Consider the following 23,068-nt stretch of genomic DNA (forward strand, 5'->3'; position numbering starts at 1 on the left):
CCTAAGCCTGAGTGCTGCCTAAACCAGAGTGCTGCCTAAGCCTGAGTGCTGCCTAAGCCTGAGTGCTGCCTAAGCCTGAGTGCTGCCTAAACCAGAGTACCGCCTAAGCCTGAGTGCCGCCTAAACCAGAGTGCTGCCTAAGCCTGAGTGCCATCTAAACCAGAGTGCCGCCTAAGCCAGAGCGCCGCCTAAGCCAGAGCGCCGCCTAAGCCTGAGTGCTGCCTAAGCCTGAGTGCTGCCTAAGCCTGAGTGCTGCCTAAGCCTGAGTGCCGCCTAAGCCTGAGTGCCGCCTAAGCCTGAGTGCCGCCTAAACCAGAGTGCCACCTAAGTCTGAGTGCCACCTAAACCAGAGTGCCATCTAAACCAGAGTGCCGCCTAAACCAGAGTGCCACCTAAGTCTGAGTGCCACCTAAACCAGAGTGCCACCTAAGTCTGAGTGCCACCTAAACCAGAGTGCCGCCTAAGCCTGAGTGCCACCTAAACCAGAGTGCCGCCTAAACCAGAGTGCCACCTAAGCCAGAGTGCCGCCTAAGCCAGAGTGCCGCCTAAGCCTGAGTGCCGCCTAAACCAGAGCGCCTCCTAAGCCCGAGCGCCGCCTAAGCCAGAGTGCCGCCTAAACCTGAGTGCCGCCTAAGCCTGAGTGCCGCCTAAGCCAGAGTGCCACCTAAGCCAGAGTGCCACCTAAGCCAGAGTGCCTCATAAGCCAGAGTGCCTCATAAGCCAGAGTGCCACCTAAGCCAGAGTGCTGCCTAAGCCTGAGTGCCGCCTAAACCAGAGTTCCTCCTAAGCCAGAGTGCCACCTAAGCCAGAGTGCCGCCTAAGCCAGAGTGCCGCCTAAGCCAGAGTGCCGCCTAAGCCTGAGTGCCATCTAAACCAGAGTGCCGCCTAAGCCTGAGTGCCGCCTAAGCCAGAGTGCCGCCTAAGCATCTCCACAAGGGACCCTGCGGAAACAGCGCGGCACCGATCCACCGACGCCCTCCCTGCAATATAATTGTGCTGGGACAGTGCAACAACAGGAGCTTCTCCATTTTTCCCTTTGAATAATGGCGTTCCTCATGTGTAGGAGGGGAAATCTAGCCCTGAGCCACCATGGGAGGGTGTGGGGGCTCCCGAGGCTGCTGCTCTGTCGCGCTGCTCCGAGCGCCGTGCTGGGAGCTGCCCCTGCAGAGCCTCCATCAGCCAGTGCTCAACTCACACCACCACAAGGAGCTTGTTCCCTCCACTTCATGCCAGACCAGACGTGCTTCAGCCTGGCCAAGCAGACACCTGACAATGCTGCCTTTGGCTGGAAGCTGACCAAAAACTGCACACAAGCAGAAAGCAGCGGGGGGGAAAGCAGGAGGAAAGAAAAAAGATATGCGGATAGAGTTTGAGATAAAGGTTGAGGACACTTTTTTTCCCACTAAGAACAAGGATGTACCATTCCACATCAAATACATATGCTAAAACGTACAAGTCACGTGGGAATGGAACATCACAGAGCTCAGGCCCTTAGTGCAAAATGATCACTGACTCCAGGGCAAGGTTTAGCCTCAGTTATATCAAACAATAAGGTTAAAAGCCTGACAGGAATAATGTTTTGTCAGATGTCAATTCCTCTGTCTTATTTTATACTGGAAATGGGGTGAAGAGGCTATTCTAGGGAAATATAACCTTCATTCAATATTAGGAGGTCCTGGAAGCTCTGAGACACACAAGAGCACAAGCACCTGCTGTGCTTTTCCTGAAAACTTGTCATTTGCCACATGGAAAGAGGAGACAGACAGAGGGAGGGGAGGTGTTGAGTCCAAGCGTGGGTAGCTGCATCGCTGACATTTAGCAACAGTAGGCTGACTTTCAGTGCTGAAAGGGAGCCAGGAAGGCTGAGAAGAAAGTTTGCAGTATCTGAGAGATACTGCAAAGGCAGAAACTAAAATATAAAGAGCAACACAGCAATTGCTATTTAAATGGCAACCGGATACTGAGTTTGGAGCTAGGTAACAATGGGAACTTCTTCCATCCCCAGCAGATAAGAGCAAATCAGGGGCAGGGCCAAGTGCTCTGTACTTTTGTGGAAATTTGTAGACCAGACTCCCAGTTTGTGTGCTGACCTGGGCCTAAGTGAACCCGTCTGGATTTACACCATCCAAGGGTGTAGCCTTAGGCCATTATTACACAGATAGAAGATGTATGTCACAGTGTTAAAATAAATAAATAATCCAGTTGCAGAGCAGCTCCTGATCTCAGAAGGGTATTTCAGCTGCAGTGATTACGATGGCAAGCAATGAGAACACATGACAGCAAACCCAACAGATAGGCCTGAGACTACAAAACAATTCTGTGATTTAAGTTCCCCCATTCCAATCTGGAAATGTCTGTTCATGTCTAGACAGGTGCTCTGGGAGACAATGACACAGGACACATGTCTGTGAACATGTGACAGAAAACAAGGCCATATCTTCAGGAGCAGTTTTTCAGTTTCAGAACTGAAGTTTCTATTCCCAGTGCAGAAGAGTCCTGTTCACCACAGCCAACCACACTGTTGTACACCAGCAGGTGTTAAAACCCCCTACCTTCATTGATTATTGAGGTGTAATTTACAAAGGTTTGCAATTTGGGTACAGCCCAAAGTGGTGGCACTTTTCTTGGTTTGACCTCAGCTGATTTACAGTAATCATTGTTCATTGTGGGCATTGTACCTTACACATCAGTAAAGTTCCTGAAGAATCTCAGAACAGGAAATCCTGACCAAATCTGAGATTTTCAAAGCCACGTCTTCCTTGGGTGTAAGGATGCTGCAAGATAAAAACTGGCAAGGGAAGAGCACATTGATTTCAAATCTAGCTGATAAGAAAACATAAACACATCTGATTGTGGACATTAAAGCAGTCACAGGGGGTTGCACTGAATAAATAAAAAAGAGAGACACAAATAAATCCTTGAATAATTGAGAGAAAAGCTCACAGAATATGATACAGCTCTATTGCCTACAGCCTATGGGTTCTCTCCTCCACCAAATACATCCTGGGCTCTTTCTTGTTGAATTGTGGCCAATGCCACCAGAACTTGGCATTAATATTCTCACTAGAAAGGCACAACTGCTCTAACAGAGAGCTTGCAGCAAAATAACTCTTATCTGCAATAGAGAATATCATTGTGGGCTCCAGCAAGGAAGAAGTAGATGCAAGAATGTTAGAGAAAGAACAGAAAACCACTGCAAGAAGATAAATTATTTACAAATAATTCCATCCAGGAGCCCAACTCCCTCCTCCCCCCCCCTTTTTTTAAGTCACATTCTTTTAAGCCATTGATTTCAGGAAAGAAACAAAGAGGTGCTGAAAGATAAATGATCGTCTCAAAACTACACAGTGCACTTAGCAAAAGAAGGGGAGAGAAGGGAATATCAACAGTGTACAAAAGATGCTGAAATAACAGACTCATCTAAGCCATATTTATTGGCATTAGTTATTCTTTAAAAAATGTACAATTGCTCTTTTATCATAAGCACTTCACATTAATCCAAGCTGTATCTTGGGAGTCTGTTGTGTGCGTGCCAACTTTCACAGAAGTGAGACGTGGTTATTAGGCTTTTAAATGAAATATGTGAAACTCAGAAGATGGTCGAGATCATTTGTGCATTGTAATCGAATGAGTACGGGGAAAAAAAGGTATTTTTATCACATCTTAATAGAGCCTCTGGATTAAATACTAATTAACGTGCCACCAAAGTTTGCTGTTAATCAGCTGCATGTCAGCATACATTCTAAGTGACATTTAAATTATAAAGTGTGGTGGGATTATCTCCAATCTTGCAAATTAGCTCTTTACAAAAGTCAGAGTAAACATTATGTGTCCACTGGAGGTGTCATTAGTCCCCTGTTTACTCTCTGCATGGTTCTCTGGATTACAGGCTGTCTCAAGCTGTAGATAGAACACTTGGACCACCTCAGTAAAACTCAGTTGCAAGTTTTAAGGCTGACCTTTGAAGATCCAGGCTCCAACAACCAACCCCATTAACAATTGTGTCGTTAGGTTTATGTGCAGCTGGAGAGGTTCTCCACAGCTGGGACTAAACTGAGCACTGAAAATGCTGACAAATCCATCACCAGTGCTTTGGCCAAGACTCAAGGTCTCAGAAAAGTCCAGGAGAGACAGGAAATGTCAATCCTGTTGGGACATGAGTCAAAGCTCAGTCTTAGCTCTGTCAGAAAAATGTCCATCAACCAAAGAGAGGGACTGAAGAAAGATGTATGAACGGGGGGATGGAGCAATTGCAGGGAATAATTGATGCAGTATCTGTAACAGTATCACAAATAGTTACTGTGGGTTTATATTTTAAAAAGTAATAGAAAATCAATTCAGTGAATAAGCAAACCGTTTTGTTGATGAATAATTGGGACAAGGAAGGAGAGAATTAGTTTCTGGGCTTCCTCATGTTTGAACAGTCTATTAGTATTTGACAAAAATTATAATTGAAGTGTCAGCTCCATCACATAATGTAAACCAAGGCAGGAGGGGATGGAATTGTCAGAGTGTTACAAAGCCATCCAGAGACTCAGTGTGTATCAAATATATCACATACAGCACAGGCACGTCCATTAAAGCAGAACTCCAACAGGAGAGGAAAAGAAGGACTTCCCAGAAAAATCCACATCTGCCACAGCCCAGAAGAAATAAAATAATTTCCACCAAGCTGGACAGATTCCAGTGGCCTAAAATTTGCCTAAAATCTAAAGCATTATCCTGGAAAAAATTTGAAGGATGACTCTGAAAACCTTGAAGAAATCTTGGTTTTTTTAGCAGAATGAAGAGGGGAAAAAAAATGACACATTAGTTCTAAATTATAATTTTGGTCTCAGGGATCTTGAGCTTGGCCAGTAACCTCAAACCAACAACTGACCTTAGATACAGACTTAGGGCCTAGTCAAGCTCAATCAAAGGGCAAAGGGAAATGTCTTGAGAAGACAAAAACCTCCAAACTTCCCAAGCATCCACATATGCAAGACACATTTTTCATTCACCATTGCAACTGTTCATATGCAGAACTCCACCCAGATGGAGCAAAAATGTCAAGTCTGGAGGAAAGTTTGGTGTGTGCAGCATCTTTTCCCATCCTTACCTAACTCCTGCAATCCCTACCCAGTCCACTGAGACCCAAGCACTTGGAATCTGTGTGGAGGTTCTGTGCAGGAGACTCACCTTATTCCTTCTCTTTTGGCTCCACCATCCCCGCTCAGCAGAAAGAAGCAATTGTCCTTATTCATAGGTGGGAGAGTGAGATTGTTACCAAGGAAACGGGCTCAGTTTGACAGAGATTTGGAAACCCAAACCCAGCTGGAGATGGGAAATCTGAGTATCCTCCCCCAGAAAGCATTTGAAAACTAGATGCAATCTGGCAGCAACTAAAACCCAGTTAACTCTTAACTCCCTTCCCTTTGTGAATCCATCTTTCATTTTCTTTATCTACTTTTTAATAACTCTCTTCTTTGGCTACATGGATTCGAAGGAAATAGCAATGAATCCTCCTGAGAGCCAACATCCAAAAGGGACACAGAGATATATTTTTGGATTTAGAACCATTACTCTCCCATATTCAGGTGAGGAAAGTCCCAGCTGTGCCCCCAGCTACACATGTGGGACTCTCACTTTAAATGAAATTCAATCAAGAGAACCAAGACTAGAACTTCTCCTGAGGCTGGAGCTCAGCCTGCAGCCAGCCCAGCACAGTACAAATGTGCCATTGATTACTTGGAGAGGGGCTGTAACAATGATTAAAAGCCCCAGGATAGATCCTGAGCTGGTGTAAATCCACGGCAGCCCCATTGATTTACTCCGAGCCAGAGGAGAACTAATCGAATTTACACAGGCTGGGGATGTGAGGCCATCACATTTGAGGAAGTGGGGAGTGGAAAATGATACTGCACAGAGGGGATAGATCGGTGCAATGTAAATACAACAACAAAACAAGAATTGGGAGGAACTGCTGGAGGTGAAAAGTCTAAGAGTAATGGCTGCAAGCTAGACAGAAGATGCACTGCACGGAGTTAAGATGATTTTAAAGGATGGACTTGCAAGAGAATATTTTTTTTTTCCCAAAAGAGTGGCTCGGGTTTTTTTCTAGTCAGATTCTGCATTTTGTTTATGAGCTTCACTCGCGGGAAGAGAATTTTAAGAGGGTGAACTCTCAACAGCTGAAGAGGACTGAAAAACATGGATATTTTTTGAAATAAATGTTTCTGTAGAAGCCTGGGCTCAGCAGATTGCACTTCAGCAGGATGAAGCTTGCTCCAGTGTGGAGCCCAGCAATTGAATCACACAGAAATCACACACTTGGCCCTACTCCTGAATGTCAGAGCAATTCCTGTCCTGTTCCTCCTCTTTGTTCTGTGTGTGACACTCAGAGAGACATCCTTGATCCCACCCAACACTTTCTGCCCCTCAGAGATATTTTTTTGACTGAACTGAAAAGATATGAGGAATTTGCTTTCTGATGGACCCAAAAGGCTTTTTTCCTCCTTCTGAAACCAGTTTAAAAGTCCAGAGGTTCTACAGAACCATGAGATACCAGCAGGAAGCTTCCAGGGTATGACCCAAACTAAATATCCAGGGAACTTCTTCCACTTTATCCCAAACTAATGAGCATTTTCCTCTTATTTCACCATGTTTTCTGACAAGCCTATAATTTGAGGCTGGAACCTGAGCTGTAATTTGACACATCAACTGTAAATTTTCTTGGTTTTCCCTAAGCCAGCCAGTTAATACTATTTACAGTGCTGTCATTGTCTGGCACTGATGTACAGTAATATAATACCAAGTCGGGGACCCTGACACATTTTAAATTAAAATGGAGAAGGTTGTCCTTTCCCATACCAAGTCCCACTATCATTAATTAGTCACATATTGTTCCTGAAATTTAATTGTTTTAAAGCCATGATGTTAATTCAGATATTTACAGGTGGAGATTGCCAGCTGGCGAGCACTAGATGAGAAATGACATTGACCTTCAAACGTGTGTCTGCCTCAACCCTCTGAGAGATCACCTTGTTCAGCTGGAAAAACAAAACCCAGCCCTTTACTGAGAGCAGACAAGGACCTTGGGAATTGGTCTAATTCAGACACATTTAGGAAAAAATCAAATGAACTTTATGTATTTCATGATTCTGACTCCAAATTACAAAATAAGAGTTCTTTGGTTGGTTCCCAAAGTTAAGATAGGATGATTCAGGTTACCCTTTATCTCCACAGACTGTGGCATCATTTCTTTCCTGGAAAAACTGGCCATTCTTCCAGGGTCCAGGCTCTCCACAGGTGGCAAAAGACCACTGCTGGCCGAGACAACATTGTTGACATTCTGCCATGGCATGAGAGACAGCCAGAGTTCCCAAACTGGAACAGGATTGTCATCCCAGATCAGATGCTGGCCATTAAAGTTTCAAAACCTGGAAGCTCTGTGGTACAGACTTACCAAGAAGTCGTGAAATCCAACATTTCTTACTTAGTGTTGAGATTTGGAGAGAGAAACCAAACATTTCTTACTATTTGATTCTAGTTTTGTGATGGCAACGAGATTGTGCCCACCGTTGCAGGATCAAGAGGGAAATTATTTGTACTCAAGAGGCAGCTTCTAGAATTTATCCAGATTCTGGAGCCAGCAACCTGCTCTCAGATTTCTGTTCAGTCCCAGTAACCATTTGGTCTTTAAAAAAATGTTAATCTTTGGTTTAAATATTCGTTATTGTATCATATATCAGGTGGAAAGTTTAACATTCTTGATATGGAGAGATGGAATTAGAAACATCTTGAGAATAGCATTCTTGTTATCAATCATGTCATCTTGAACATGTTTAGAAGCTTGCTGCTGGCACCAGGAATTGATATTTTATTCAAAAGAATGTATTTAAAGAAAATGACAGCGCTTTTCAATTCAGCTTTTCTAAAACAAGAAATCTTTCAAGTCTTCCAAGCCATGTGGATTTCAACATTCCAGTGATTAAGACTATTTTCAATTATACATGCTTTCCCCATTATTTTTTCATAGCTTTAGGGTAGATTTTCAACACTCTGAATGAAGAATTAGACACACAAATCACTCACAACTATTAATGGGAATTGCACAGATGGCGGAAGAACTGGTACAGAACAAGAAAAACCAACTCAAACCATCAAAAACTTGAGAAAAACCTTCATCCATGAACTTTGCAGGCTGGGTGGATCTGTCATTCCTCTTTCTCATCTTGCCTAGCTGCAAACTTCCAACAGGCAGCCCCGGAAGTGAAAATGGCAAACAGCCACAAGAAAATCAGAAATGGTGAGAGAACTTCCACAGTTTCACATCTCCAGGATTTTCAGAGAGCAACCTTTTGGTCTGGATAAACAGAGCTGGATGACCCTGGGGGGTCTACACGTGCTGGAGCCTCTGGGTGGCAAGTGCAGGGCTCTCCACCTGGAAGAGCAGACATTTTGATGTCCCCAGGTTTCTCTGGGGCTATTTAAAGACTAAAGGACTACAACTGAACTGGGAGAAAATTTAGAACATACTTGTCTGGTTTATGTGGGTGTTCATTAGAAAAAGAGCTGTGATATTTAAACAATATTTGTATTCTGTTCTCTTAATCAGAGGAGCCGTTAATGAAACTGCAGAAACTCACTTCCTTACTTCCCCTCTGTTGCCTCAGCAAACCACTTTCCTCCAAGAAATGATCTCTCTATTCTAATTTCATCAATATAACCTCAAAAATAACTTAATTGAAACATTCATTAAACCAAACAGATCTCAGGCTAACATTTGTCAGACTCTCGTTCTGTGAAGAAAGCTCCCATTTTCTTTAATGTCTTTATGACAGCTACAGACAGAGAGGTTCCAGGAGTGGAAAGCCTTGAGAAGATGACAAGAAAAATGGTTGAAAATCAAGTCCAAACTCACTACTGCCATTTCCCCCACCCTCACTTCATACATTTTTATGTGCAACAAATGGTGTTTGATTTTGTTGCGCCCTTCTTTTTCTCATGGCATTATAAATGGATTTGAGGAATGCCAACCATGTTTGAATGCAGAGGCAATGTGAGGAACATCCAGATACACACCAGCAGTTACACCCTGAGATATTCTGAATCACAACATTGTCAATCTCTCTCTCCCCACACAAACTCTTTACTGTGTTTGTAATACGCAGTTTCAAAACTCAGCTCAGATAATCTTGGTTTTGCCCTCAAGCACAAGTGTAGTTCAAAAACACTCAAGCTGGGGTTTGTGACCAAAATTATTCTCTTTTTGTATATTCTCAGCCAGCAAAATACAAAGTCCAATTGTTCACTTTCAGCTGGAGAAAAGTATCATTAAGTAATGTAATGTTCTTCATTATCCTGTCAGAATTTCCTTGAATGGAATTTCAGCACAGTTTGATCAGAACTATTCAGAAGAATAAAAGCAAGGAGATAAACGATATAAAACCATACAAGGGTATAAAGTGTACTCTTGATGGAGAAGCTGGACATCCTGAAGAGTTGCTGCCATGTCCTCTGCTCGGTGTCTCAATACCCAGCTGCCACCCACAACACCAACTCTTCTGATTAGTCATTTTTATGGCAGCCTGGAAAAATAAAACTGTCTTCCTTCATTTCAGGTGTTTCTGTGTTGTAGTTTGGCACATAGAGAAAGACTAAAATAGGTTATTTTTACATATACAGAACACCATCATTTCTATAACCCAGGGACTTTTACAGTTAAATTCAGATTCCAGCTCAAGAGGAAGTTTCTGATTCAAGCCCAGAGCAGCAAAAGGGTGAACAAATGGAAAGTGTACAGCTAGAAGTTATGAATCATATTTCATAAAACTGGGTGCATCTGTTTCCTGAGAAAACTTCTCTGAAGTTTTCTATTCTCTTACTGGCGAGTTTAATTCTTCCACAACCCCAAAAAGACAGTCATTGAAAGCAGTAAGAAAGGCATGTGCTTTGCAACACACCCTTGTAGGCAAAAGGCATTTGGAAAATATTCACCTTCACCTCTAAAACTCATGGCTGGCACGTTGGGATTCCCAACTTCTTCTGGGAGAAAGCAAGAGTGCCCCTTCCTGATGAGGTGCCCAACTTCTTATCCCACCCTCTTGTGGAAAACATGGATCTGGAAAGAGAGAGGGAGCAAGCAGCACATGGAGCCTCAGCATCAGACAAAGCTGGAGGAAGGGCTTGAACTAAATTTAGTTATTTCAGGGATGACTCAGAGAGGTGAAGAACAGTTTGTGACTTCACAAAATGAAATTTGTCTCCCAGCCATAAAAGGTATATTTAAGGCAGGTGTCACAGACAGCATCCCTTGCCAAGGAGAAGATTTAGTTTAGGCCAGATGAGAATACAAAAAAAAAAAAAAAAAAAAAAAAACCAAACAAAAAAACCCACCAAACCAAACCTTAAAGCAGTCTGTTTTCATCCAAGGTGTTTCTAAATACCTGACCAGCACTCACCTGGCAGCATTTCTTGGCATATAAAGATATTTACAGGAGTCACAAATCATTTATGGCTGCAAGTACCAAAAACTCACTGATGTTAAGTGTTCACCTAGCCTATAGGATTGTGAATGTTTACAAAAACTGGAAAGAAGACATCAGCTAAGCCTAACACCGTGGTAGTTGAGCAAAATGGTTTAAAAATTTATACTAACTGGGATTTTTAGTCGTGGTTTTTAATATGATCTTCACAGGGATGATTTGTGTTCCTATTTGAGAATCAGGAATATATATGTATTCCATGACATAAGGTCTACTACAGAAGGAAATCTTGCTAACCACTGGAAAAGGATGTAGGTAATAACCTAGCACACCCATCTGCTCTTTCCCTTGACACCTCTTGGAATCAGAATGGCAGAGGAGGTGAGTAACTGCAGCATCCTCATCTTTGTAACTCTTTGGGAGCATAAGATATAGTTACACTGCAAGTGAACTCTTACGGCATCATATAGGCTCAAAATGAACAGTAATCTATTTTTACTTAGGAGAAAACAGACTGTGTATCTCATCTGTTCAGCTATATTTTATGCCCAGCTGCTTTTTATGTCCTTGTTTCAGATAAAAAGATACTGGAATCTTTCAAGTGCCTCAGAGAGCCCATTTTGTCCACCCTCCTGAAAAGAAGGCTCTCAAAAGCTGTGCACTGATGGGCTGACCTGCAGGGAGGAGGACACACTGCAGCTCTCAGGTCTGGGCAGTAGCTCCATGCTGACATCTCTCTGGAAAAATAAAATGGAATTATATCCATAGCTCATGCCTACACGTCTTCAAACATATGACAAAAGGTTAATTAAAAACAAGCATAAAAGAAGGTAAGCTGGGCCAAGAAGTACATCCTGGTTTGAGCATCACTCTGACCCCAGACAAGATGGGATAACAGCACCTTAGAAGGACACCTGCAGTGACCAGGACAGCAGGAAACAAGTGCTGGGTGTTGGCACTTTATAAAACGGTTTATAAAACGTGGCAGAGGCCTCAGAGGGTGCAGATTTCCACCTTCTCAATATTCTCAATATTTCCCTTTAGTACCACAAAGCTTTTCAAACCAAACAGTTTCCAATGTCATGCAGGATGCAGCACCAAAAGGCTCTTCCTATTATTATTCTATATTTTCAAATCAAAGGTACAAGAAGGGATTTTAAAAATCTATTCAGATGCTAAATAAGCAGCCATGTTTTGAGAAGTTGAGGTTCCAGTCAACAATGAAGTAAACAGATTTTGGGCTTCCAGCTCCTGTTCTCAGTTGAAGTTTGTTTACAAACTTTAAATCTTTGTTTACATGTCTTAAGTAGGAGCTAAAAATTACCCAGTCTCCAGTTATCCAAATATCCAGTTCAAGGCCCAGCTGTGGCTGCCTGCTCATATACAGCACACGACTCAACATTAATCTCCTTCTTTTCACCCTTCCCAGTTTCTGCCTTCTCTTCCACAACACCAAATCAGCAGCAATTGAGAACTAGCAATATTTTCCTTATAAGAACACACCCATAATAAACACTATTTTGCCCTGACACTGGGAGCTGGGATGTGCCAGCTAGAACAGAGATGTGGATGTGTTGTGCCACACAGTGTTGTAATAACATGCACAGGCCTCTGAAACAGTCAGCATTTAACTGACTGTTGTTTCAGATCTCCATTAGAAAGGAGATGCTCTTATTTCATCAGTTTTGGAGCTTTTTACAGGCAAATGTTTGCTCTAGGAACACTCAAGCAAAGTCAAGCACAGGTTCTGAGTGAACATGGGCAGAGTGAAGGAGGGCACGGGGTCAAAGTCTCCAAAGTTCTGATCCTCCCATCCCTGCCCTGTTTGGGAATTTTTAATGTGCACACTAAGTGCAGACACAGCCTCCACAGAGGGCTGCCTTACTCAAAGGCTCTCAAACATGGTAAAATAAGCAGGAAATAAAGATTGCACAGTAAATTTCCTTTTCAATCCGCAGAGAATTTCACAGAGGTTGGGAAAAAAACACTGGAGGAACAATAGAGTCTGAGATGTCACCTCCAGCTGCAGAATTAAAAATGAGTCTTCAAAAATCTGTATCTTAAAAGCCACCTGCATTTTTTTTCTTTTTTTTTTTTTTTTAAGAAGGGAAGAGAACACTGACCATTGCAGCAGGGACAATAACACAGCCAGGATGCACAGAACAGGGTTAATCACCAGGCTACCACTCAGGAACAAACCAAAGCTTAGTTACAGTATTGACTATTAGGAGAAGAAAATAGAAGAAAAATTGTGCTTTGCATATTACTGAAGAAAATTTCAGCTATTTCAGGTTTTCATCAATGAAAGCTTATTAAAAAAAGAAAAAATAGAAATCAAGTATATAAAGATTCTCAGCACGTCCCCTGTGTAAAAAGACTCAGTAATGCACTACATAATTTTCATTTAGGTCTAAAGTATCAGAACAGATGGGGTCCCAGTAGTCAAAAGTAAGCACGTTATGATTATTGGCAGCTATTAAACTTCTGCTAATAAATGACATTATGAAGTAATATGTTGTGCCTAACATTGTAAAAGTTCATGATGATAGTTTACAAGGGAAAAATACTGAAAAATCATAATATGAGGAACAGCAAAAAGGAACAGAATGATGTAACATTTAGGCAAAAGAAATTCCAAGTCTTTCTTGAAATTACACTCATCATTTATTCTTGCTTTAAAAAATACCCTGCATAAGCCAAAGGGCACTATTTTTAATATCTCATCCATTTTACATTGGGGTGCCCCAAGTGCCTTGATATCTTAAAAACAAACCAGTTATCAGCCAGACAAGCCCAAGCAGTAACTTGACTTTCTGTCTTGATTTACTTTGTACTCATTTGTTGTCTCCTTTATTTAATAGTAACTGCAGGTGTGTGACTCACAAATAGGTTCAAGCTGACCATGCCAGGTGATTCAGCTCTGTTCATTTGGCCTTGGCCCTCATGCTCAGGCACAGAGCTGGTTGGAAATAAGCAATTTGTTGAACCTGATTCAAGCTTTATCAAACATTAGAGATTTTTCTTCCTTTCCTATAGCAATTTTCTCAGGTAAATATTTGTGCTTTTTTCTGAATAGCTGGGGGTCAGTGCTTATGGTTTAAGTGTTCATACAATATTTTTATTACTATTTTGTTATTATTTTGGTTCTTAATCATTTAATGGGAAAGGTGGTTGGTTTTCTCTGTGAGGTTTGTAGATGCTTTGTGCTTTTCAGAAGAGCCTACAGTGGCAGGAACAAAATCAGCCAAAGACCACACAGAGCATGGAAAACACATCACCTTCCTGGTGCCAGCCCAGTTCTCTGTGCCCCTCTGTTTCCTCATGCCCAGGGGTGCCAGGGGCTGGCCATGTGTGTGTTATCCTGCAGGATCACCCCAGATCTGTTGGCCAGACCGAGCTCTGCCAGAACTCCCAGGACAGGAACAGGATGGGTTATTTCCCATGTTACACAATCAGATCCTATGGGCTGCCTAAGAAGATGCAGCTGGGTTTTGATTTGAAGAGGAACCAGCCCCTTTCCCAGGTTCTGGCTGCTCTTGGCCAAATACAAATGGAACTGGAAGTGGCAGAGCACTATTCCTGCAGGGAGTCTTTAGGAACTCAGAGGTACCAATTAGTGCTTGTGCAGGGCCTCCAAAATGCTTAGGCCAGGCTCACAATCAGCTGAGCATATTCTTGTAGTAAAATACTGCTCAGCAGAGTTTAGCAAAGCTGGTGTTGCAGCCAGTGCTCATCAGCATGGGACTCATTAATGACTGCTGGAGTCAATAGAAATACAGGCCAAGGGCAAGGGACCTTGACTTCATTAAGGCTCCCAGTCAGTCTTAAAAGATACTCCAAAGGTTCTTCTGCAGCCTCTTGGAGCCTCTGTTCAAACAGGTATTTAGTCACTAAATCAGGCTGTCAGCTGGAGACCCTTTGGACCAAGCCCTGCTTTCCCAAACAAATGATACAGCAATTTCTTAAAGGCAATTCACTGCTGCTTTTAGCTCCTGCCACAAGAAGACAAGACAGGAACAAAATTAGTTAATTGAAATAATGGAAAGTTGATGTAATTTTGCAATATTTCTCTCTCTGTGGAAAACACCTTGTATGAAATTTTATCCCATATCTTTCTTTTCTTTCCCACTTACCAATGAGAATAATAAATAATCTGGAAATATAATGACTCCAGATATGATGAGGGATCCCAGACCCCATTTCAAAGTCTGGTGTAATCTAAACCATGCTGCATCAAATAGGATCTTCTAGAAATTATGGAATAAGTCCCAGAAACTCTAGATAATAGTAGAAATTCTGTTTGCAGGGGCACTAGATCATTTTACTCTGTGTCATGAAGTAAACAAGAACACAGACCAAAAAAATACAAGAAACAAATCTAATTTAAGGAACAACTCATTATTTTATTCTTGGTTATACAAAGGAAAGCAACACAATAAAGAAAGACATTTGTCCTTAAATTAAGCATTTTACTCCTGTTCTATCCCTCCTGTTCTATCCATAATCCTGGAGAATGTCACTGTCAGACACACAAGACACTTCAAGGAGCAGAGAAGGAAGCTGGCTGATGAGGTTGAATGATCAATATATTGAAGATGAAGTAAATCCTTGCCATGAAGACAAATGGAAAGCAAGGGAACAAATGGAAATACTGGGGTCTAAGACTTGAAATCCAAAAGTGAGCCCAAGTAGTATCAGACAATCTTACAGGAATAAGGAATTAATTCCCAAACCATCCATAGACCAAATCAGGACCTGATTTACATCTATGCTAAACCCACAGTTTTCTCTAGCATGGTACAGGATTAACTTCAGACTGCATTTCTCCTGGTAAGATATTTCTTGGCATTGTGTGAGCACAGATAATATTCTTTATATGTCCTTAATATATAAAATACCCTTCTCCTCAGTCTACATGCCCACTTATAAATTTGATCTCTTTTATGTTCCTCACGAAAGGCTGCCTCTTCCCAGGGCAGCCCAGCTGAGCTCCAGCTTACAAGTGTATTTATTGAAAGGAGTACAGCAATAACAACTGTTCTTTTGTCTCTGTGAGAAAAGGCTGCCTAGAGCCAATTATCGTTTATCACTCCAGATACACATTTTATGATCTTTGTGCTAAACCAGAAAATAGTGTAAGAAGAAGGAGCCAATTTAATATCTTCAAGTTCAATCACATCAGAAAGGATCCCTTACTTGCATTGTATGTTGTTCAGTGTAATTGTCAGATTTTATTAATTTTGCATGCTAAGCTGGAAACATTAGGCACAGGTTTCTTCTTGGGAGAGCAGCAAAGCTAAAAACAGCACAAGCACCAGAGGAAACTGTGTTTATAATTGCTCTGTTTCCTAGTTGGACTTTGTCAGCTCGACTTGGGTGGCAGCATGACATGGAGAGAAAAAGCTCGCTTTGATTTGGAAAAGGTTGTTTGCAGGTGTCAAAACAAAGTCTACCAGGAAACCAAGGGAAAAATTAAATGCTGTGAGCCATTATTGCAGGTGTGCTCCAGTGAAAATTATCATCCTCTTGTTTTTGCCTCAGTAAATACATTGTGCAGTCGAGGCCAAACGTAGCTTGGAAGGAATTTAAAGTACTGTAAGCTTACAGTGAAGCTCAAATTTAAATTTCTTGGTCCAAACACACAGATCAGACATTATTCATCCTACTCACTGAAGACAGGAATACAATGCAGACTGATAACGAGCAGGCACCAAGGGCTAAACATGCAAGAAGAGGCATTTCTGACACTGCATGGGTGTAACTCACAGCATTTGCAATGTGCCCTGGCAGGCCCTGTGCCCAGGGGGGACAGCAGCGGTGCCATGTGGGAGGATACAACCAGGGCTGCACCTGCCCCATGGCAACAACCACCAGGCTCAGCCCCTGCCTAGGACCCCCAGCCCATGGAGCAGCCCCCAGATCCATGGAGAGCTCTCTCCACTGCCAGTGAACGCCTGGCCTTGGGTCTGGGACAGAACAACTCTGCACTGCTTTGGCTCAGGACCCACGTGGACTGGAACATGGAAAACAGCTGCTTCCAGTGTTTTTCAGGGCATTGGCTGGAAAAGGAATTGCTCCTACCATCCTACAGCCAGGCTTTGGATTAGGACAGGGACTGCCTGTCCATGTACACTCTTGTATTGATACATTTGACAGCAAGACAGATTTTATCTGGGGAGAAATAAAGAGCTTCCGAAGCTCTTCAAGGTGTGTAATCCAGCGTGAGGCAGATCCCCTGCACCATCCTGGAAGGATTAACAACTGGGATTTGGAGTGTTTCGTGCAATCACATTCATATTGGTACCAAAATTACTGAATGGTGAATGATGAAACACCTTCCCTTCTCCCTCAGAGCCTGACTTTTTGGTAAATATCCCCATCCAGCAGAGCTTTGGAGTCACCAGAGGAGGCAGGTGAAGTCCTAATGATCGAGGTGACAACGTGAGAAGTTCTTAAAGTAAGATAACACCAGCAGCCAACTGGATACTGGGTTAAGCAGTTTGGGGCAAACAAAACCAATCCAACAACCACGGGAATTACCTTTAGAGAAGAATATAACCAGAAATGAGGAGAAACTGTGAAAAAGGATCAAGGGACATGGCATGAGTGTCCTCGGTAGGACCAAGTGTGGGCGTCAATGTTCCTGCAGCAGAGACATCCTGGAAATGGGGGCCTCAAGAAAACAGAGATTCATTCCTCCTGTGCTGCTGGAAGCTATTAATTCTCAAGGAAAATCTGGGAGCATCCATGATTTTAATGAGAGGTGCCTGAATCCTTCACAATGTCTTGGGTCTACGAGGTGCCTGTGGAATCTGGAGGAAAAGATGAACTCTACCAAACAAGGCTGACTGAGAAAAATTCCTTCACACAAGGCCAATTAAAAATCAAAAAACCTGAGCCTGTTTACTCTACACTGCTGTAAAGGGAAGGGAACAGGCTGGAAGGAGCCAAACATGCCAAGGAAATATTGTGAACAAGTTCCCAGTTTCCAGTGTGTGTCTGCAACCTTGAGTCAATCAGGGCAATATGTGTGCTCTCACAAACAGAAGTTATTGCTTCCTCTGCAGTGTTATGCTTTGTTTTTACACATTTATAAGAAGTGGTCCAAATGTCATAATATTAAAAACTGTTAATTTCATTCTTTCTCCACTGGAAGGTTGGCTGTGCCACAGTTAGAACATGTTTTGCCTCAGCAAAGCTCAGGAATCACAAGCATTTTATGCTGAGTTGGCTTCCATGACATCTAACTGTGGAGTAGAATTAAAACACACACACAGGCTTCTGTGCATGAAAACCAGGAGAAAGATATACTGAGCACGCTGTGCAATCCTTCCCAACAAATATTAAACACAGATACACTGCAGTGAAATGGAGCAGGAGATCTGAGCACACAGGTTCAGAGCTGAATTCAGTTTTAAGTTAGGGCTGTCCTTCTGTGTTTGCTTAGCTCAAGGTATTTAATTCAGCACAGCACACAGTGACTCTCCAGAGGTATTCATAACAGCAAATTACTTGAGTTGTCTATAATGCTGGAACTGGAGGAGTTGATATGTCACAGGTGTCCCCAAACACCCTTCCATAAAGTACACAAGGACTCTAAACCCACTGCCACTCTCCTGATCTGTGCCACAGCCCCTGTGCTGGCCCAGTTCCATCAAGCCTAAACTAACAGCTTTAATTCAAAGAACATTTTGTAACCTTATTCATAATAAGAAAAGAAAATGGGAAAAGGAAAAGGAAAAGGAAAAGGAAAAGGAAAAGGAAACTTTATTTCTGCAACACATCCTTTTCTCTAACCAGAAGGAAAATCAGAGCAATCAAAGCATATTAAACAGGGTCATGCTTTTCTGACCCAGAAGACCCGGGCATGAACATTATCTAAACCAGTGCAAAACCCTACAACAACATTATGAAGGCACAGGGTAATTTCTGCATACTTTGACTAAAAATTTTACCTACTTTTGATAGAGGAAAAGTCCAGCTAATCTCCATTATAGCCAGGGATATTTACTTCAAAACAACTACACATTTTTAAATACATTATTTCCTTATATTAGCTGGCAGTTTTACATCTTGTTTCCTATATATCCAGTATTTATTAGGAAAGCTGCTAAAGGTTCCCTGCTTTCCTAACAGAGTAATAATTTATCTGTTGGTGAGTGATCTTTAATTCCTACCTTAGAAAACCCCTAAAACTGTTAGTATTGTCCCTGGAAACTCCTATGGTGCCACCTCAATGAGGCATTAGGGTGGCCAACATAACCACCACCATTTATTATTGATGTTATCCTATCAATAATCTCAGAAAACATAATATTTCTCAGATTACACTGCTATTCTGTCACTTCACTATTAAAACCCTTTTTTTTTTTTTTTTGGTAGCACCCTGGATCAGAAGCATTCATTGTGCCCCCCTATGGAGAGACCCAGAGGTGCCATTTGCCCAGAAAGGCTTTCCTGCCCTGGGAACAGCTTTTTGTCATGGAGCACAGCAGAAAAAATGATCTATGACCATCAAACCCCAGCTACGAAAAGTGGACAACCTATGGGATATTAAAAAGTGTAGTTGAAATAGCTTTAAAATTTATAGCTTAATTATAAAAACACAATTTAAAGCTCACGTGAGGGAAGCAGAGGCAGGCCCTTGGAAGGTGCTTTCAGTTCAGCAAAATTTACTGCAAGATTGGAGGAATAAGCTATAAAGAAAGTTCAGTAGTACTTTGAGGTCTACATTTATGTCCACTACCTTTATATATATTTTTATTCCTGGCAAGTGCCATGAAGCTGTAACATCTGTCTCCAGCTCCTCAGTGCTGGGCAGGCACTGCTGTGCAGACTGGGAGGAAGGTGGCTTTAACTGGGATTCACTGGTCCCCCAGTCACACTCTGGAGCCATGGTCATGCCATGACCCACATTTAGTAGACTCAGACTTAAAAAAAGCTTAACCCTTATGCTTTAGGTTTTTTTACCAAATTCACAATTAAAAACTACCAAAAAAATAATCAGCATTTATGGAGCATTTGTGCAACTGCACAGTGTAAGCACGAGAGCAGCCAACATCACCCTGTGAGACCTCCCTCCCACAGGGGCCTTTGCTGTCACCAGAAAACAGTTCTGAAAATAGACCAGGCCTTGAGTTTTGGGCCCTGTCAGCACATTCCTACCTTCCCACACTGCTCAGGCACATGAACAACTGCATAAAACGGCGGATTTCAAATGGCCTCACCAGCAGAAAGCTTTGGAAGTGAAATATCAATAACATTTTCTAAAAAGCAGTTGAGTGCCTTGGTTTATGGAGTAGAACCTGGTCATTAGTTAGATAATCCTCTCTTCACTGAGCGTGGGACCTCATGGAGGTTTAGATGAAATCCAAGATAATCTCTGTTGTTTTGGTCTTGAGGCTTTCTCAGAAGCATTTCAGGACAGCAGCATTTTGGTGGAACTGCTTAGAACCCCTTGGAAGGGGCTGAGCAGTAACTGATGGGGAGATGCAGGAAATAAGGCAGGTGAGCTTGCAGTTGAGGGCTGTACAGAGAGCTAAACATTGATTGCAGGGAAGAAGAAAAGGGTAAAAAGCTCCTTATTGTGTTATCTGGTTGTTTCTTTTTTGTTAAGTTTTTATTTGGTTGCAATTTCAAAAATATAATTAACAGTCCCCAGGCAAAACTGAAGAGGTGGAATACTAATGGAAATTTTAATCTTCAGCATAAGAAATCAAAAACATTTGAATAGCCTACATACACACACATCCATTATTTATCACTTGAGACCAATTCAAATGGAATATTTTCTTACCACCCAGGTCTCCGTTGCTTTCCACCTTTAAATCTTTTTAGCAATTCCATTTCTGTGCCCACCTGTCCCTGTGAGAGACATTATATTGGTAAGTGTCATGTTTGGAGAGGTAAGAATAGTAATCTAAAAACTCTGAGGTTGGTCTGTGATAAGTATTGGGCAAGTGGGATACTTCTGTCCTCAATTTATTTATTTAGCTTGTGGCACTTACAAGCAAAGTAGAACAATCCTGGAATCCTCACACAGAAGCTCCTGCTGCCTCAGAGAGCTATTTCACTTGCCCTCTTAATATCTTTCTTTCCAAGGACTGCTCCAAGATCACTAAAACACCTCAGTGTTTTCAGGTTGTGTTTTCTCTTGACTAGGACAGGTATTTTGCAAAGCCAGTGTTAAATATTCTGAGATTTGAGGATTCTCTGACTGAACCAGTGAGTCAGAGAGAAGGATTAATTCGTGGTATTGTCCCTCACTGGACTCCAGTCACAGGTTTGATTTTGGAAGGTACCCTGATAGTACATAACAGTTCATGTATAATGGAGCTCTCCTGTTTAATGTCACAGCTCGTGATGTGATTTGGTCTAAGATATGTATGTGAATATATACACATACTTTTGTATATATACTTCATCTATAAGCCAGAGACATTTAAACTGATTGTCCAACAGAAAACTCATCAATTCCAGCTCCTTGGAGAGCTGAGAAAGTGCCACTGACCATTTATCCTTTAATTCAGGTTTAGGAGAAGTGTCAGGGCTGACACTGACACCCGTCATAGCAGTGAGGGAAGGAGAGGCAGAGAAGATTAAAAAAAAAAAAAAAAAAAAAAAACGAAAAATGAAACAGGAAAAATGAAGAAAGATAAAAATAGAATAAAGAAAAGAAATGGGAAGTATAACAACTTCACTGCAGGTGTGAATTGCTGTTCCTTGGTGTTACATCTCAGTAAACAGAATAAATGCTTGGTGGTGTGTGACTGCTTTCCAATCAGTGAGAGCAACGTGCTGTGACTGGTAATGGATCATCCCTCAGCCTTCCCTTCCATGGGGGAAAAAACAATGACAGTGATTATGGCAGTGCTGGACTGGGAACAGGATGGCTGGTCCATGACTGAGTCAGGAAACTCTCTAATCTCATGAGTTAAAATCATCATTACAGTTTAAGCTGGGTTTCGCAAGCAGGTTGATGTGTTTGTAAAGAATACTCCAGCCATTAATTAACCTTTCCCACCCCCTTCCAAGGGAGAAGCTCTGCCCTCAGCATTCCCCACAGCCTCACTCGGGTTGTCATTTCTGCCTTAATGAAATCTTTTAGCAGAAGCAATGTGTTCCCTGACAAAGACATGCTAGAGGACCACAGTTAATGGTGTCTGCAGGTGCTCTGCACTCTCAGTACATGATTCTGAAAAGAAAATAGATGAAACTTGCACAAGCACTGACATGCTCGAAAAAGCATAATATGCACTAACAGTATCAACCAGCAGCTTCAATAACAAAGATATTGCAGAGGGCTTGATTGCAGCATCCCTGTCCACCACAGATGGGTTTTGCTGCCAATATTTTTATTTCTGGCAGTGGCAAATTTACATTTCCTAGTGGAAGGCCACTTCTTTCACTGTGGAGAGCTGCCTCATGGCCTCCAATGGTTAATGCCAGCTCAGGTTGCCAACAGGTGACAGGAATTCACAAAAAGAAAATCAGTTTGTGTGTTTGATTCCTGCGGGATTCAGACACTCAAACAGGGATCAAAGGAGGCAGATGTAAGTTTTACCTGAATATTAAACAGTTTATGAGCTGCGCCATCACTCGCCGTCTCTGCCCTGCTCAAAGTCCTCACCCCATTTTTAAACCACTGAAGGCAGCAGTTTAATTTCTTCTCTTACAGAAAGAAATTCCAGTTACTGCAGAGCTGAGTGATATTGAATCAATGTCAAGTGCTCAAGTTCTTTCTCATACATCAGTGTGACAATTGAAAGAAATGGAAATTTCCTTCTTGTGATCTCACCAAATCCTGATCTTGTTTGAGGGCTGCAAGAGACAATTTTGTGATTTTACTGTTGACTTTTAAATCTTTCCTAGAGACAATATAGCAGAGCCATTGCCCTAGTCCTACAGAAACCTTGGCAATCAGAGATCTGCTGGGGCATCCGGGTGCTCTCACCTGATGACCAATATTGTCCTTCTCTCCTTTTGTTTGTTTTGTTTCTCTGCATCTGCTAGTCAGACACAGAATATACAGAAGAGCAAATGCCATTTTTCCATCATGGCAAGTTACTGCCTCAGGTTGCCACCTTAGAGAGCGAAATTGGATGTAAATAATGTCACTTAATGCACTAAATAACATTTATATGCAGTAAAACCCTCCCTTCAGATACTAACTGCCTACTCTCTTTTATAGGCTAACACTCTGCAATTAAGGCACTGAACATCTGGGCTTCCAATCGCTCAGAAATCATTTAAATCAAAGAGAAGATCCCCTGAATGCCTCTATGGGTCAGAGTGGGGAAGAGAAGCCCAAAGCAAAATATCTGTGGCACATACAGAAGGGCACACTCTGGAAGCAGCTGATGCCTCCTATTCAAAATTTCCTGAAGCAGGGGAGGAAGCTGAGCATCCTGATGATTTATGTGGATAAATAACTTGGTGTGATGCAAAGGTTTGCACATCTTTATTACAATAAAACTGCACCTGGTGCCCTTTTGTTGCCATCTGCATGTTCAGAATAATTTGGTCAGTGTTATTGGCTTGGAAGATAGCCAGGGAGTCAAATTATTCACTGGATGGGGGCTGTGAAGGCAGGAATTGCAGCA

General features: G+C 42.1%; 2 long non-coding RNA genes across 3 annotated transcripts; one reads left to right on the plus strand and one right to left on the minus strand.

The window, feature by feature from the left end:
* Window positions 1–7,455: 7,455 nt before the first annotated feature.
* Window positions 7,456–13,282, minus strand: LOC138117007 (uncharacterized). Of its 2 annotated transcripts, XR_011154447.1 has the most exons (4): window positions 13,240–13,282; window positions 11,141–11,203; window positions 9,979–10,102; window positions 7,456–8,422 (listed from the first exon to the last, which is right to left on the minus strand). It is a non-coding gene; the product is annotated as an uncharacterized lncRNA (long non-coding RNA). The 2 variants fall into 2 exon arrangements; XR_011154446.1 differs by having other exon boundaries at window positions 7,456–10,102.
* A 151-nt stretch (window positions 13,283–13,433) lies between these two features.
* Window positions 13,434–22,862, plus strand: LOC138117171 (uncharacterized). The gene is made up of 3 exons (XR_011154553.1): window positions 13,434–13,514; window positions 20,270–20,350; window positions 22,657–22,862. It is a non-coding gene; the product is annotated as an uncharacterized lncRNA (long non-coding RNA).
* The last annotated feature ends 206 nt before the right edge of the window (window positions 22,863–23,068 follow it).

The sequence above is a fragment of the Aphelocoma coerulescens genome, chromosome 11, assembly GCF_041296385.1.
Source record: "Aphelocoma coerulescens isolate FSJ_1873_10779 chromosome 11, UR_Acoe_1.0, whole genome shotgun sequence".
NCBI classification, from domain to species: Eukaryota; Metazoa; Chordata; class Aves; order Passeriformes; family Corvidae; genus Aphelocoma; species Aphelocoma coerulescens.